Source organism: Oncorhynchus mykiss, chromosome 21, assembly GCF_057628025.1.
Source record: "Oncorhynchus mykiss isolate SJ-2025 chromosome 21, ASM5762802v1, whole genome shotgun sequence".
Classification (NCBI taxonomy): domain Eukaryota; kingdom Metazoa; phylum Chordata; class Actinopteri; order Salmoniformes; family Salmonidae; genus Oncorhynchus; species Oncorhynchus mykiss.
The window spans coordinates 8,059,724-8,075,190 of NC_143042.1; the positions used below are offsets into that span (position 1 = coordinate 8,059,724).

At 43.8% G+C, this 15,467-nt stretch overlaps 1 protein-coding gene across 3 annotated transcripts in view; it reads left to right on the forward strand.

The window, feature by feature from the left end:
• The window catches only part of LOC110499865 (voltage-dependent calcium channel subunit alpha-2/delta-1), a 158,583-nt gene that overhangs the window by 35,105 nt on the left and 108,011 nt on the right, over positions 1-15,467 (forward strand). The window lies entirely within an intron of this gene.

Here is a 15,467-nt window from a genome sequence, read left to right on the forward strand (position 1 = left end):
TTGTTCTGAGCTCTGATAAACACCATCTGTCAGGTTTCACCTGCACGCGTCACAGAGGGTGTTCAGTTCTGAATGTTTAACTCTTCACTGGACGTGTGGATTGAGGGAGGGAAGGAGATAGATAGAGAGACCTGACTGTAGATAGAGAGAGAGACCTGACTGAAGATCGATATGTAGACCTGACTGTTTAAGAGATATACACTGTAGACTTGCCAATAGTTAGACTACATTAAGGGGGATTTAGGATGCCTGGTCCACAGTGTGAGCTGACCGTGGGAGAAAGTGAGGGCGTTGAGCGTGTGTGATAATTACTCACAGAAAGAGAGGGATGACCGAGTGTGTTTGTGTGTACATGCACGTGTCTGTATCCATCTGTGAGTGTGTGCACCTGCATGAGTTGACAGTAGTGTTCCAGACCATTCTATCATCCATTAGGCCCCTTAGTGAGACAACAGCACCAGGCCCTATTACACTATTCAACCAGGACCACTCTCCTCTCACAACACCAGGCCCAATTACACTATTCAACCAGGACCACTCTCCTCTCACAACACCAGGCTCCTATTACACTATTCAACCAGGACCACTCTCCTCTCACAACACCAGGCTCCTATTACACTATTCAACCAGGACTACTCTCCTCTCACAACACCAGGCTCCTATTACACTATTCAACCAGGACCACTCTCCTCTCACAACACCAGGCTCCTATTACACTATTCAACCAGGACCACTCTCCTCTCACAACACCAGGCTCCTATTACACTATTCAACCAGGACTACTCTCCTCTCACAACACCAGGCTCCTATTACACTATTCAACCAGGACCACTCTCCTCTCACAACACCAGGCTCCTATTACACTATTCAACCAGGACCACTCTCCTCTCACAACACCAGGCTCCTATTACACTATTCAACCAGGACCACACTCCTCTCACAACACCAGGCTCCTATTACACTATTCAACCAGGACCACTCTCCTCTCACAACACCAGGCTCCTATTACACTATTCAACCAGGACCACTCTCCTCTCCCAACACCAGGCTCCTATTACACTATTCAACCAGGACCACTCTCCTCTCACAACACCAGGCTCCTATTACACTATTCAACCAGGACCACTCTCCTCTCACAACACCAGGCTCCTATTACACTATTCAACCAGGACCACTCTCCTCTCACAACACCAGGCTCCTATTACACTATTCAACCAGGACCACTCTCCTCTCACAACACCAGGCTCCTATTACACTATTCAACCAGGACTACTCCTCTCACAACACCAGGCTCCTATTACACTATTCAACCAGGACTACTCCTCTCACAACACCAGGCTCCTATTACACTATTCAACCAGGACCACTCTCCTCTCACAACACCAGGCTCCTATTACACTATTCAACCAGGACCACTCTCCTCTCACAACACCAGGCTCCTATTACACTATTCAACCAGGACCACTCTCCTCTCACAACACCAGGCTCCTATTACACTATTCAACCAGGACCACTCTCCTCTCCCAACACCAGGCTCCTATTACACTATTCAACCAGGACCACTCTCCTCTCACAACACCAGGCTCCTATTACACTATTCAACCAGGACCACTCTCCTCTCACAACACCAGGCTCCTATTACACTATTCAACCAGGACCACTCTCCTCTCACAACACCAGGCTCCTATTACACTATTCAACCAGGACTACTCTCCTCTCACAACACCAGGCTCCTATTCAACAGCTCTCTCTCTCTAGCTCTCTCTCTAGCTCTCTCACTATAACAGTCTCTCTCCCTTCTCTACCTTCAAATACTCCAATATGAGCACGCTAGCTCTCTCAAGCTTCAATCCAAGAGCAGAAAGACTAGTAACAAAGACTTCCATCAACACAATGGCCTGCTACACACTATACCACAGAACATAGGAAAGAAAACAGGATGTCCTTGTTACTTGTCAAGAAGAAACGGAAAGTGAATTCATTTCAGCTGTTATTCTGTATCATCTAATGCATTTAGGTTTGTTTCTTTTGAGAGGTCATGTTTTGCAATGCTGCCATGGCAACAATGCTAGCTTGTCATATTAGATGTAATAGTGTGCAATGTGGCAAGTTACAACTTAATTAATTTAAAACAATGTCCTCTGATAACCAAATTTCCGGAAAAATGTAGATTCTATTCTTATCACTTAACTTATTCAGAAAGGTGCAACTTTTGAGTGTTCAGATAGAAATGCACCATGTAGAAAAGACATTGTACTTTGCCATGTAGAATCATAAATATTGTCACCTCTACTCATTATATTTCTATCGGCAACTTTCTTGAAGGAAGACCCCACTGAATTATCCTCTTAGTCCGATATGCACAGTAGTACATTTCTTCTGTCACACTTGGCTGCAGGTAGCCTAACAGTTAGAGCGTTGGGACAGTAACTGCGAGGTTGCTTGTTCACATCCCCGAGCCGGCAAGGTGGAAAAATCTGCTGTTCTGCCCTTGAGCAAGGACTGCTCCACGGGCACTGATGAAGTCGATTAAGTTAGCCCCCACACCTGTTTCAAAGGGGTTGGGTTAAATGTGGAAGGCACATTTCAGTTGATTGCATTCAGTTGTGCAACTGACTAGGTACCCACTAACCCAAAAGATCAACCTGTTCTGTACATCTTTGCACCCCCGATGTATTCTGTTCCTTTCCCAGATGTCTGAGAAACTGATAGAGGCATTTCCCTTTTGTTACTATGGTAGCCGTCTCTGGTGGCTAGGCGCGAGGGGCGAATGTGATTGTCGAGCCGGCACAATTCAATTAAAATGTTGGCTGCTGTCATTAACTTAATAAGCAGCCATTTTGGGTTAGGAGCAGGTTGATGTGATGCCTGTCTCTGTTCTTTCAGTCTGATTCAGTGGCAACTCTTGATGCTCAAATCAAATCAAATTTTATTTGTCACATACACATGGTTAGCAGATGTTAATGCGAGTGTAGCAAAATGCTTGTGCTTCTAGTTCCGACAATGCAGTAATAACCAACGAGTAATCTAACCTAACAATTTCACAACAGCTACCTTATACACACAAGTGTAAAGAATGAAGAAGAATGAAGAATATGTACATAAAGATATATGAATGAGTGATGGTACAGAACGGCATAGGCAAGATGCAGTAGATGGTATAGAGTACAGTATATACATATGAGATGAGTAATGTAGGGTATGTAAACATATAAAAGTGGCATTGTTTAAAGTGGCTAGTGATAAATGTATTACATCAAGATGGCAAGATGCAGTAGATGGTATCGAGTGCAGTATATACATATGAGATGAGTAATGTAGGGTATGTAAACATTATATTAAGTGGCATTGTGATACATTTTTTACATCTATTTTTCCAATATTAAAGTGGCTGGAGTTGAGTCAGTATGTTGAAAGCAGCCACTCAATGTCAGCCACATTTGATTGTGAGGAATTCTAAGTCAGGTGAACAGAAGGACTTGAATTCCTGTATGTTGTTGTGATCACACCACATCTCGTTACTCATAAGGCATACCCCCCGCCCCTCTTCTTACCAGAAAGATGCTTGTTTCTGTCGGCGCGATGCGTGGAGAAACCAGCTGGCTGTACCGACTTCGATAACGTGTCTCGAGTGAGCCATGTTTCCGTGAAACAAAGAACATTACATTCTCTTATGTCTCTTTGGAGTGCTACCCTTGCTCGGATTTCATCAACCTTGTTGTCATGAGACTGGACATTGGCGAGTAGTATGCTCGGGAGCGGTGTGCGATGTGCTCGTCTCCGGAGCCTGACCAGAAGACCGCTTCGTCTGCCCCTTTTACGGCGGTGTTGTTTTGGTTCGCCGGCTGGGATCCGATCCATTGTCCTGGGTGGTGGGCAAAACACAGGATCCGCTTCAGGAAAGTCGTTTTCCTGGTCTGTTGTGGTGTGATACAGAGGATGGTGGAGATAACAGGGTCTGTTGTGGTGTGATACAGAGGATGGTGGAGGTAACAGGGTCTGTTGTGCTGCGATACAGAGGATGGTGGAGGTAGGGGGGATGGTGGAGGTAGGGAGGATGGTGGAGGTAGACAGGGTGGTGGCGATAACAGGGTCTGTTGTGGTGTGATACAGAGGATGGTGGAGGTAACAGGGTCTGTTGTGGTGTGATACAGAGGATGGTGGAGATAACAGGGTCTGTTGTGCTGCGATACAGAGGATGGTGGAGGTAGGGGGGATGGTGGAGGTAGGGAGGATGGTGGAGGTAGACAGGGTGGTGGCGATAACAGGGTCTGTTGTGGTGTGATACAGAGGATGGTGGAGGTAAGGAGGATGGTGGAGGTAAGGAGGATGGTGGAGATAACAGGTTCAGTTGTGGTGCGATACAGAGGATGGTGGAGGTAACAGGGTCTGTTGTGGTGTGATACAGAGGATGGTGGAGGTAGAGAGGATTGTGGAGGTAACAGGGTCTGTTGTGGTGTGATACAAAGGATGGTGAAGGTAGAGAAGATGTGGAGATAACAGGGTCTGTTGTGGTGCGATACAGAGGATGGTGAAGGTAGAGAGGATGGTGGAGGTAGAGAGGATGGTGGAGGTAGAGAGGATGGTGGATATGACAGGAGAGTGGAGGTTGAGAGGATGGTGGAGATGACATGAGGGTGAAGGTAGAGAGGATGGTGGAGGTAGAGAGGATGGTGGAGATGACAGGAGGGTGAAGGTTGAGAGGATGGTGGAGATGACAGGAGAGTGGAGGTTGAGAGGGGGGTGGAGATGACAGTAGGGTGGAGGTTGAGAGGGGGGTGGAGATGACAGGGTCTGTTGTGGTGTGATACAGAGGATGGTGGAGGTAGAGAGGATGGTGAATGTAGAGAGGATGTGGAGATAACAGGGTCTGTTGTGGTGTGATACAGATGATGGTGAAGGTAGAGAGGATGTGGAGATAACAGGGTCTGTTGTGGTGTGATACAAAGGACGGTGAATGTAGAGAGGATGTGGAGATAACAGGGTCTGTTGTGGTGTGATACAAAGGATGGTGAATGTAGAGAGGATGTGGAGATAACAGGGTCTGTTGTGGTGTGATACAGAGGATGGTGAAGGTAGAGAGGATGTGGAGATAACAGGGTCTGTTGTGGTGTGATACAGAGGATGGTGAATGTAGAGATAATGTGGAGATAGCAGGGTCTGTTGTGGTGTGATACAGAGGATGGTGAATGTAGAGATAATGTGGAGATAACAGGGCATGTTGTGGTGTGATACAGAGGATGGTGAAGGTAGAGAGGATGTGGAGATAACAGGGTCTGTTGTGATGTGATACAGACGATGGTGAAGGTAGAGAGGATGTGGAGATAACAGGGTCTGTTGTGATGTGATACAGAGGATGGTCAAGATGGAGAGGTTGGCAATAGACAGGGTTTCCTTCCTGTAGTAAGGGGTAAGTGAAGATGGAGCATCTGTTTTAGAAACACACACACACATGCACACCCAAATGCACACGTATACACACTCACACTTTTAAAAAAACATACTACGACACTTTTAGACACACACACACACACACACACACATGTCCTGCTTCCCCTACTCTCACAGAGGGAGACTGAGATGAGATCACTGATCCTTAATTAGGGCTATATAATGAGGAGGACAGGGTGTGGTGGAGAGAGGCTGGATATTCTCACTTCCTCTCTTTCCATCTCTCCTTCTCTGCTGTCTCCCTTTTTCAGTTTCCGCTTCTTTCCTTTTTCGCGTTCTCTCTCTCTCACTCTCTCTAGCTCTCTCTTTCTGGTCTGCTTGTTTGGCAGACATTGGCAGGGTATCTGATGGTGTGCCAGATGCCGCTGTGACTGTGCAGGCACCCTGAGGGCATGAGCACCAGCTGTACGTGTGCAGGGCTCACCTCATGGCTCTTTGCCTCTTTCTGTCTTCCTCCTCACTTTCTCTCGCTCCCTGTCATGCCCACATTCTTTCCCATAATGCAGGGCCTTCTTTTTCTCATTCCTGCATCCCCCCCTTCCCTGTCTCTATCTCTCTCTGGTCGTGTCTACACCTCTGACTTCTGCTGTCAGAATACGAAGATCACATTGAAAAGGCGGGTCTAGACGCACTAAAGTGGCTATGTGGTGTAGAGGTCGACCGATTAATCGGAATGGCCGATTAATTAGGGCAGAACTCAAGTTTTCAAAACAATCGGTAATTGGCATTTTTGGACACCGATTATGGCCGATTACATTGCACTCCACGAGGAGACTGCGTGGCAGGCTGACTACCTGTTATCGAGTGCAGCAAGGAGCCAAGGTAAGGTGCTAGCTAGAATTAAACTTATCTTAGAAAAAACAATCAATCTCAACATAATCACTAGTTAACTATACATGGTTGATGATATTACTAGTTTATCTAGCTTGTCCTGTGTTGCATATAATCGATGCTGTGTTAATTTATCATTGAATCACAGCCTACTTTGCCAAACGGGTGATTTAACAAGCGAATTCGCGAAAAAAGCACCTTCGTTGCACCAATGTGTACCTAACCATAAACATCAATGCCTTTCTTAAAATCAATACACAAGCATATATTTTTAAACCTGTATATTTAGTTAATATTGCCTGCTAACATGAATTTAGTTTAACTAGGGAAATTGTGTCTCTTCTCTTGCGTTCTGTGCAACAGAGTCAGGGTATATGCAGCAGTTTGGGCCGCCTGGCTCGTTTCGAACAGTGTGAAGACCATTTAATTTGCCAGAATTGTACATAATATGACATAACATTGATGGTTGTGCAATGTAACAGCAATATTTAGACTGATGGATGCCACCCATTAGATAAAATACAGAACGGTTCCGTATTTCACAAAAATAATAAACATTATGTTTTCGAAAGTATAGTTTAGTTTAGTATAGATAGTTTCCGGATTTGACCATATTAATGACCTACAGCTCTTATTTCTGTGTGTTATTATATTACAATTAAGTCAATGATTTGATAGAGCAGTCTGACTGAGCGGTGGTAGGCAGCAGCAGGCTCATAAGCATTCATTCAAACAGCACTTTACTGCGTTTGCCAGCAGCTCTTCGCTGTGCTTCAAGCATTGCGCTGTTTATGACTTCAAGCCTATCAACTCCCGAGATGAGGTCTGGCAATACCAAAGTACCTATTAGAACATCGAATAGTCAAAGGTATATGAAATATAAATGGTATAGAGAGAAATAATCCTATAATAACTACAACCTAAAACTTCTTACCTGGGAGTATTGAAGACTCATGTTAAAAGGAACCACCAGCTTTCATATGTTCTCATGTTCTGAGCAAGAAACTCAAACGTTAGCTTTTTTACATGGCACATATTGCACTTATACTTTCTTCTCCAACGCTTTGTTTTTGCATTATTTAAACCAAATGGAACATGTTTCATTATTTATTTGAGACTAAATTGATTTTTTAGATGTATTATATTAAGTTAAAATAAGTGTTCATTCAGTATTGTTGTAATTCTCATTATTACGAATATATAAAAATTGTCCGATTAATTGGTATCAGCTTTTTTTGGTCCTCCAATAATCGGTATCTGTTTCAGCATTGAAAAATCATCATCGGTCGACCTCTAATGTGGTGTGATTGTGTTCAGATCTGTCTGACCACTTCAGGAGGTGGTCAGGGATGCATTGTGTACGGGTTTTCATCAGGCCACCGAAAGCACATACAGTGGACGATGTCATCAGCACTCATCCCACAAGTCTCCAGAAAGCGTGTGTTTTGGGCCCGAGAGGCACCTTTTCATTATAATGTTGGTGGAAATACATTCCTACCGTGTAAGGAACTTGTTTACTGGCCACATAAATGCTAGCCAGCTAGCTAATATTTAGAAAAATAATGCTAACCCGTTTGCAATCCTTTTAGCGTTGCTTGCTAGCTTGCTGGCTAGCTACAGACTTTAGCTGGCTAGTTATCTACAGTTAGTTAGCTACTGCAATCAGTTGTTGTTGTGTTATCATATTTTGCCTATTTCAATGTTTGTAGAATGCATACTGGCATTTGAATATAGCGTTGGAAAAGGGAATCCGGACACACTGTGGATGTCACGGGCGTCGTGAGAAGTGGACCAAAGTGCAGCGTGGTGAGCGTACATTTCAGTTTATTTAGGTAAATGTCGCCAACAAAGACACGACCGTGAAGCTTACAGGGCTATAGTGCCACTAACAAAAGTCAACTACCCACACTGAAAGGAGGGAAAAAGGGCTACCTAAGTATGATTCCCAATCAGAGACAACGATAGACAGCTGTCCCTGATTGAGAACCATAACCGGCCAACACATAGAAACACAAATCATAGAAATAAAGGACATAGAATGCCCACCAAAATCACATCCTGACCAAACCAAAAAGAGACATAAAAAAGGCTCTCTAAGGTAAGGGTGTGACAGTGGACAAGGTAGGTGTATGTAGGTGTACACCTTAAATGTACACCTTAAATTTAGGTGTACAGTAGATGCATGAATTCCATGATCAGAACTCTATGATCAAAATACTAAAGCTGCATGAACTGTCAAGTCTAGACACGTCTTCTCTCTCTCTTTCTCTCCTTCTTCTTGTCTCTCATCTCTTTCTGCCTTGAGCTTGCAGTGCATCCAAACTTACATACAAATGTGCAGTGTCAAGTCACTGATCCCTTAACTTAGCTCTTAGCTCTTAACTTAGCTCTTAAACCCAATGACTTCTGTATCAGCTTACGTTCCTAGACTGTCTTTCTTCTCTATCCCCCTGTCAGCTCTTCTCTTTCCCCTTGTCAGTTCTTCTCTTTCTTCTCTTTCCCTTTGTCAGTTCTTCTCTTTCTTCTCTTTCCCCTTGTCAGTTCTTCTCTTTCTTCTCTTTCCCCTTGTCAGTTCTTCTCTTTCTTCTCTTTCCCCCTGTCAGCTCTTCTCTTTCCCCCTGTCAGTTCTTCTCTTTCTTCTCTTTCCCCCTGTCAGCTCTTCTCTTTCCCCCTGTCAGCTCTTCTTTCCCCTTGTCAGTTCTTCTCTTTCCCCCTGTCAGTTCTTCTCTTTCCCCCTGTCAGCTCTTCTCTTTCCCCTTGTCAGTTCTTCTCTTTCTCCCTGTGTCAGTTCTTCTCTTTCCCCCTGTCAGCTCTTCTCTTTCCCCCTGTCAGTTCTTCTCTTTCTTCTCTTTCCCCCTGTCAGCTCTTCTCTTTCCCCCTGTCAGCTCTTCTCTTTCCCCCTGTCAGTTCTTCTCTTTCTTCTCTTTCCCCCTGTCAGTTCTTCTCTTTCCCCTTGTCAGTTCTTCTCTTTCTCCCTGTGTCAGTTCTTCTCTTTCCCCCTGTCAGTTCCTCTCTTTCTATAACAATCGTTGTTGGAAGGATTGGACCAAGGTGAGGCGTGGAAGGCGTTCATCATATTTATTCATGTGAACCAGCAACAAAACAATAAAGAGTAACAAAACGAACGTGCAGCTTTGTAGGGCAAAAAGGCTACAATATAAAAACAAGATCCCACACACAACAGGTGGAAAAGGCTGCCTAAATATGATCCCCAATCAGAGACAACGATAGACAGCCGCCTCTGATTGGGAACCATACTAGGCCAACCTAGAAATGAAACACTAAACCGAGTTAGTTTCTAGTGATCTCTCCCCCAGTCTTCTTCTTCTTCTTTGGAATTTATATGGCAGTTGGCAACCAACTTTAAGGTGCATTACTACTACTGGACTGGAGTGTGGACCTCAGTTCAACTTTCAATCATCCGCATGGGTATAGGCTCCAAAAAACCAATGAGGAGATGGGAGAGGCTGGGACTTGCAGCGTGTCAAGCGTAAAAAAATAGAGCCAAGTTCTATTTTAGCTCTTGGCTACTTATTTTTTTGCAACTCTTGCGCATGTAATACGAGCAGTGTGGTCAGCATGTTAGCCCTCATATCTTTCTTTCCATCACTCTCTCCTTGCCCTCCCTGTCACGTTCTGACCTTAGTTCCTTTATTTTGTCTTTGTGTTAGTATGGTCAGGGCTTGAGTTGGGGTTTATGTTGTGTTTATGTGTTTGGCCTGGTATGGTTCTCAATCAGAGGCAGGTGTCGTTCGTTGTCTCTGATTGAGAGTCATACTTAGGTAGCCTTTTCCCACCTGTGTTTTGTGGGTGAATGTTTTCTGTTTAGTGTATGTCACCTTTCAGAACTTTTTCGTTTCATTCTCCGTTGTTATTTTGTTTAGTGTTCTGTTGAATAAATTAACATGGACACGTACCACGCTGCATATTGGTCCGATCTCTCCTACTCCTCCTCAGACGAGGACGACAAACATTACACTCCCTTTCTTTTCCTTCCTCTGTCTCTCTCTATTTATATTGTCTCCGTATCCTGTGGCGCTTCTCCGTGATTTGTGACTGCAGGGCAGTGGGAAATGGATGCTTAACACTCATTGTTGAAAAGAAGGACATTTTTCACTTCATAAATAGGCTTCTGAGAAACTCTGGTCTCTCTTTCTCTTCCCCTCCCGTCCTCTCCTCTCTTTTTCTGCTCTCTCTCTCTGTTCCTATGACTCAGAGCCTCCCCCGCTTTAGTATGCTCAGATTACCTCTGTCATCACTCCGGAGCACAAATGGAAGAGCCCACACATTCTCAATAGCACACTCTCACTACAGGGCTTTATAGGGCTGTCCCTGGTTAATATCACTGACTGAAAGTGCTTGGTGCTTAGTGCTTAGTGCGTGTGTGTGTGCGTGCGTGCGTGCGTGCGTGCGTGCGTGTGTGTGTGTGTGTGGTCTTCTACATGGGTACCTACTGGATAGATCTGACCTCTCTTTGACTTATATCGCTCCAGACGCCTGCTGTCTTTGATACCCTGGCCACCTTTGTCTGTCTCTCTCTCTGTCTCTTCATTCATTATTTATTCCCCTTTTTACACCAGTCTTAGACTGGCCCTGTAGTCCAAGTCGTCAGAGCTGCGTAGTGATGTGATGTTATGTTCACAGGTGCCAGACTTCCATCCATGAAATAATGCAGTTATTACAATGACCACGGGGGCACAATTCCAGATAGTGGTTCTGCTGATTTTCTGCAGCCAAGCGTCCATTAACAATACTAACTAGTATGTTACATTGTTTTAGATGATAATATGCATTGACACTCAGCTTGGGGGGATTGTACTGACCTGGCAATCTAAGTAACGTAATACAAAAATCCCCATAAAAATCTGTCAGTTTAATTTTAAGCTGGAGATATGTTTTTTTGCATGGGTTGCGGTGCAAAGTGACAGAGCTACAGTGCTGTTTGTAGACCATGAAGCATTCTGGAAAACGGTCTTCTCACGAAAATGTCTGGAGCATCCGAAAAGGACTCGTTTGTAGTCGGTAACACTAATGTGCCAACTTTTGTCTGTAGTGTCCAAACCGTTTTGGGCTACAAACTAATATGACCCCACTGTAGAAAGGGGAGACTCTCACGAACAAGATGGTGTTCACCACAAGTGTCACGGGACTCGTCTAAAGGTAACTCATACAAATGAATGGAGGTATGGAGGTAGTTTTGTGCCAATAAAAGTAAGGGGATAAATATATATATATTTTCTGAGCTTTCTTAAAAATAAGGGGATAAATATATATATATATATATTTCCTGAGCTTTCTTATATCTTCTTGATATAGGACAGACACTTCAAAACCGTATTCCTTAAAGTACATTTTTTGACTATTTTTGCCATTTATGAATGTGTTATTCAATGTCTTTCTATGGGCTATAGTAGTAAAGGTCAAATTCAATATCTTATCTTTTATTCTTTTGATAACCTAAAGGCGGGTCCTATGGAGCAAAGCATTCTGGGACAGGCCGAATATTCCAGAATGTTCAAAAGTTAGAGGAAGAGAAAAAGAGCTGGAGCAAGAGAAGGTTATTCCATCTCTATGCATTGAAGGATCATCTTCTGGGACAGTGAATCCACCCGTGGCTGGATACTTGTTGACAAAAGCACAACAACTTTGGGGAACTACAGACAGACAGACATACCAGATTGACCCTGAGTGGTGCGCACCATAATTCAGACAAGGAGAGAAAGACATATAGGAGAGCAATTGATGGATGGGTAAATGGAGGGAGAGAGAGAGAGAGAGAGAGAGAGAGAGAGAGAGAGAGAGAGAGAGAGAGAGAGAGAGAGAGAGAGAGAGAGAGAGAGAGTGGGAAAGGGAGTGCCAGACACAGTGACAATAGAGCAAGAGAGATTAGCCTAAGAGGGAGGGAACAAAAGAGGAGGAAGGGCAGAAAGAAAGAATATGAAGACAGAGTAGCCATCGTGCATTTGAATATTGATTGGGTGTGAGTTGATTTTATCCTGTGGGATTATATTTGCTCTTTGGCTCCATGTTTCAAAGCCTTTGGGCTCCACACCAGATCCAAAGCCACAGTTTGTGTTGAACCACAGTCTGCTGAGTTGATTTGTCTCTCTGTGTGCAGTGTTTGACTCTCCAGGTCGGTGGAATAAGAAACAAAAGTTACCTAATTAGAAGTTAGTCCAGAAGCCTTGTTTGCGGTTAGGATAGAGTGTGAAGTTTAACACCATGTGGAGATGGCAACGCTGATTGTTTTTGAGCTCTTGTTACAGTTGCTGCCACATGGGAACCCAGGCGTCGCCATGGAGCTCTGTGCCACGAATGCTACCGGATTGCCGGTTGGCATGACACTCGTTTGCTAAGCAACGCCGGCTTCATAAACAGATGCTGCGTTGGTTCCCAGTGTGCTATACTTAGCTTCCCCAGCTACCTATCCAATGCCACAACAACCTACCAAAAAACTTCCATCTAAGTACTTCCTTTTTAACATTGAATGTGTTTGTGGATATCTTTACACTGGAAGGAAATACCGGTGCAGCTTTCACTCCTTGATGTTTTGGCCATCTTGGCATTCGTCACAATAAGTCTTGGCATTCGTCACAATAAGTCTTGGCATTCATCACAATACGTCTTGGCATTCGTCACAATACGTCTTGGCATTCGTCACAATACGTCTTGGCATTCGTCACAATAAGTCTTGGCATTCGTCACAATAAGTCTTGGCATTCGTCACAATACGTCTTGGCATTCGTCACAATACGTCTTGGCATTCATCGCAATAAGTCTTGGCATTCATCACAATAAGTCTTGGCATTCATCACAATAAGTCTTGGCATTCATCACAATAAGTCTTGGCATTCATCACAATAAGTCTTGGCATTCATCACAATAAGTCTTGGCATTCATCACAATAAGTCTTGGCATTCATCACAATAAGTCTTGGCATTCCAAGCACTAGTTACGAAATCTGAACAATCCAGCTGGCTCCATCGTCTAAGCTAAGGAGAATGGTAACAATAGACAGCCATGAAACGAGGCGTTGTAATGTAATCTAGTGTTGGTTAATTACAATGGAGTCACTCAGTGTCTGGGACTCAGTCATTATTCCTGCCTGGTCTATCACAGGAGGAGGAGGTGACAAATTGTGGGTCATTAAACACTGGAGTTTAACCCTCATAATGACACACTACACACTCAGTCTTGACATTATGCATAGATGTACGCACGTATGCACATACACACAATATGGTGTATGTGTTCGTGTTTACTTATACAAAACAAGGAGCATTTGTAGCCCAGGCCAAGTCTAATAAATTGCATTAGTATCACAAACACATCTGTTCGAAAAATGCATTTATTCATCTCCTGATTGATGTTGTATGCAGAATGTGAAATCATGGGTATTATCACAGGGGAAATGATATAGATGGCATTTGGGAGAGTATTACTGGTTCACTTCAGAGTAACTTCCTCATTGAATAAGCACCCTGCTGATTGATCTGAACAGAGGGTGTAATTCATATTGGCTAGCTAGCTAGTGGCCTACAGTGGATGATATATTCCATCTTACAGCATGGTTAAATGCATGCTGGGCAAAGGAAATTAGGAATGCTGTTATGCTGTTACTATGGCAGCTCAAAGTGTGTAATTATGGGATGGATCCGAGAGAGACAGAGAGATCAGACAAATTGTACTTTAGCCAGACACTCACAGAATTATACACACACGCTCTTGCTTCCACTCTTCCCTCTGTCTCTTTCTCATCTAAATCTTACTTAGCTAGCACACACACACAGACACACACACACACACAAAAGCCAGAGCCCCGTGGCTCAGTGTAAGATATTAGTGTGTTAAAGTGCTGGGGGCCTGAGGGACCCTTCATCTGGAGTTACTTTATGCTGGGCTTTGGCATGTTGACAGGTGGCACAACCCCACTGAGCAGCACAGAGCCAAAATGGCTCCTCTCCAGATCCACTAATGGCTCTTGCCCTGCTCCACTCCCTCTCACCCCATGCCTGCATGACGAGCCAGGACAGGTGTAAACACTATGAGGTCACCATGCTTTGAGCCAACATGGCTACCTACCTGCTCATTATATACTTATTTTCCAGGCGACTGGGATGCATATTTAGCGGTGACCTTAGTCCGATGGCATGGTCTCATTTTGCCGTGTAGGGGCCTTCCCGTGAGGTAATAGCAGATGGTTGGATGAAACGTAGTAACCACGGCAATGTCCTAATTTCTTCATTTGAAATGCTTCTTAATGTTACATGTTAGGCTTATACCGTATATACAGTATGATGGGGTACTTGGGGTGGCAGGTATCCTAGTGGTTAGAGCGTTGGCCAAGAAACCGAACGTTTGCTGGATCGAATCCCTGAGCTAACAGGGTAAAACATCTGTCATTCTGCCCCTGAACACGGAGGTTAACCATCTGTTCCCCGGTAGGCCGTCACTGTAAATAAGAATTTGTTCTTAACTGACTTGCCTAGTTAAATAAAGGTTCAATTTTTAAAAAACAATAATGTTTTGGAAAAAGCCACAGTCTGGTTTTTCAAAACCGTCAAATCTATTTATTTTAAGTTTTTCAATACATTTGAATATTTGTAACTACTTGTGCAATACGTTAGGAGATAAAGGGGTGGCAGGTAGCCTAGTGGTTTGAGCGTTAGCCCAGAAACCAAACAGTTGCTGGATGGAATCCCTGAGCTAACAAGGTAAAACATCTGTCAACAGTTAACCCATTGTTCCCCGGTAGGCTGTCATTGTGAATAAGAGTTTGCTCTTAACTAACTTGCCTAGTTAAAGAAATAAAGCAGTTTGTTTATGTTCCTTTTCGCTCGTTAGCATCCTACTAGCATTTATCTATGTGATTTTGCTATTACTTGTGCTAATTTTGTTAGCATTCTGGTAAGCCCAATGTTGTTTTTTTGCATTTCTAGCACCCCCTTGTGTGCTTTGTCAGTAATAACATAAATCCCGGGATGGTAGAAGAACGGTATGAAGAACGGTATGGAGATATGAAAACCTGGATACCACCCAAGCCTAATTGACTAAAACTATAAATTAAAAGTACACTGTAGATTGGATTTTAGAGATTTATGTTGCTCTGCTATCAAATTAGGATTAGGTTTATGTTGCTCTGCTATCAAATTAGGATGTAAATGTCTATGCAACTCTCTCTGTTT